We start from the raw sequence: 2,456 nt of genomic DNA on the forward strand, positions 1-2,456 counted from the left end.
AGTTTCTTAGATATGGCAACAAAACCACAAGCAACCAAAGAAAAAATAGATATATCAGGTGACATTAACGTTTAAAACTTCCGTACTTCAAAGGACATTAACAAGAAAGTAAAAAGACAATGCACAGAAAAGGGAGAAAGTATTTGTTAATCATGTATTTGATAAGGGTCTAGTATCCAGGATATATAAAGAACTCTTACCATGCAACTGGGTCCTCTCTTTGGGTCTCAACATGCTGAAATCAAGGTGTCAGCCAGGTTGCAATTTCATCTCAACCTCAGGGGCCTCTTCCAAGCTCACTGGTTTGGGGCATAATTCAGTTACTTGCAGTTGTAAGACTGAGGCCCTCAGTTCCCAGAGGCTACCTGTTATTCTCTGCCATATGGCCTTCTCCACAGCTTAAAAGACCAGCAGGAGAGCACCTCTGGCTTGGAATCTCTCTGACTTGACTTCCTTTCTGATGCCCTCTTTTGAAGGGCTCACCTGATTAGGTCAGGCCCATCCAAGATCATCTTTTCCAAAAAATTAACTCAAAATTGCCTGATTAGGGATCTGAATTACATCTGCAAAATCCCCTCAAGTCCCTTTGCCATATATGGTAACTTAATCCCTGGAGTGATGTCCCATCGTATCCACAAGTCCCATCTACACCCAAGGGGAGGAGATTATACAGGGCATGTACACCAGGGGACAGAAATCTTATAAATCTGCCTGAAGGTGAGGGAGAAAGTCAGATAGATATGTTAGGGAAGAGAAATGCAGGCATCAGGAAGGGCAAGTGCAAAAGTCCTGAGGTAAGGGATACCTGGTACACTTAAATGCGGCTAGAACAGAGAGGGGCGGTAGCAGGAGATGAGATCAGAGAAGCAAAAATGGGCTAGTTTTTTTTTGGAAACTTCTAGGACTTTTAATCCCCCAGAATGTTTTTATGAAAATTTTCAAATACAAAAAAGTTAAAAAATTTTTACAATGAAATCCATATACCTTCCACTCAACTTTCCCATTAATGTTTTAACTACACTTATTTCATCACATCTGTCCATCTGTCTACACAGCTAATTTTGGGGGGATAAATCTTCAAGTAAGTTGCAGACAACAATACACCTCCCCCTAAATACTTCAGCATTCATTATCATTACCTAGAATTCTATATTTAGTATGTTCTTTCTTCTGATGTAAAATGAAGATACAATTAAATGCAAAATTCTTAAGTGAATAGTCATGCAGTTTTGATACACGCAGAAACCTTGGAACCAAAATTCCTATAAAGATATAATTACCATAACCTTCCCCCAAATTCCCTTACGTTCCTTCTCATTTCCCCTGGAACCTCCCCTAAGTAATCATTACTTTTTTGATTTTTTTTCCCACCATGGATTTGCTTCACCTGTTCTAGAACCTCCTATACATAGAGGTATGCAGTATGTATTCATGTAGATAGGACTTCTTTCACTCAGTTTAATATTGTTGGGATTCATCAATGGTCATTGCATGTATCAGTAATTCATTTCTTTTTGTTGTCAATATATATACCTCAGTTTATTGATTGAGTCATCTGTTGATATACAAATCATGTTGGACTTACGTTTTCATCTTAGGCAAATACCTATGGATGGACTTGCTAGGTCCTAGGGTAGATGTATATCTAGTTTTATAAGAAAGAAACTCCGTATCCGGCCGCTGCCACGAGAGAAGCTGCCGTCAAGTCCGCGCATCTGCAACGGATGGTCGTGCGGAACTGCTCCAGCTTCTTGATAGAGAGGAACAGCAGACGTACAGCACTGAACCCAATAACCTGAAGGCCCGCAACTCCTTTCGCTACAACGGGCTCATTCACCGCAAGACTGTGGGCGTGGAGCCGGCGGCGGACGGCAAAGGGGTCGTGGTGGTCATGAAGCGAGGATCCGGCCAGCGAAAGGCAGCCACTTCCTTCGTGCGGACCACCATCAACAAGAACGCCCGGGCCACCCTCAGCAGCATCCCGCACGTGATCCGAAAGAACATACGGATTTGCGTATGGCCGTCACCCGCAGAGCCAGCGCTATCCTGCGCAGCCCGAAGCCTGTGATGGTGAAGAGAAAGCGGACCCGCCCCACGAAGAGCTCCTGACAGATCTATCCCCTTCCCCAATGCAATAAAGCTGTCAGCTGACTGGCCCCAAAAAGAAAAAAAAAAAAAAGAGAAACTTTTTGCAAACTGGTTCTACCACTTACTTTACATTTCTATCATGAATGTATGAGTTTCAGTTCCTCTAAGACCTCCTCTAATACCTTTAGTGTTATCAGTATTTTTAATTTTAGTCATTCTGATGCGTGTATAATGGTACAAAAACAAATCTTAAGTGTGCTGAGTTTTAAAATGATCAGAGATTTCAGGGTCTTGAGAACTGTCTCTTTGGGAAGGTGCCAAACAAACAGCTGAAGTCTGTATGTTGAAAAGTATAAAATATGAAGTTG

General features: G+C 42.0%; 1 pseudogene; it reads left to right on the forward strand.

The window, feature by feature from the left end:
* The first annotated feature begins 740 nt into the window (after positions 1-740).
* Positions 741-2,151, forward strand: LOC113623613 (60S ribosomal protein L28 pseudogene; annotated as a pseudogene).
* Positions 2,152-2,456: the final 305 nt, after the last annotated feature.

Source organism: Aethalodelphis obliquidens, unplaced genomic scaffold (genome assembly GCF_003676395.1).
Source record: "Aethalodelphis obliquidens isolate GAN/ISIS:26980383/991018 unplaced genomic scaffold, ASM367639v1 scaffold11, whole genome shotgun sequence".
Taxonomy (NCBI): Eukaryota; Metazoa; Chordata; class Mammalia; order Artiodactyla; family Delphinidae; genus Aethalodelphis; species Aethalodelphis obliquidens.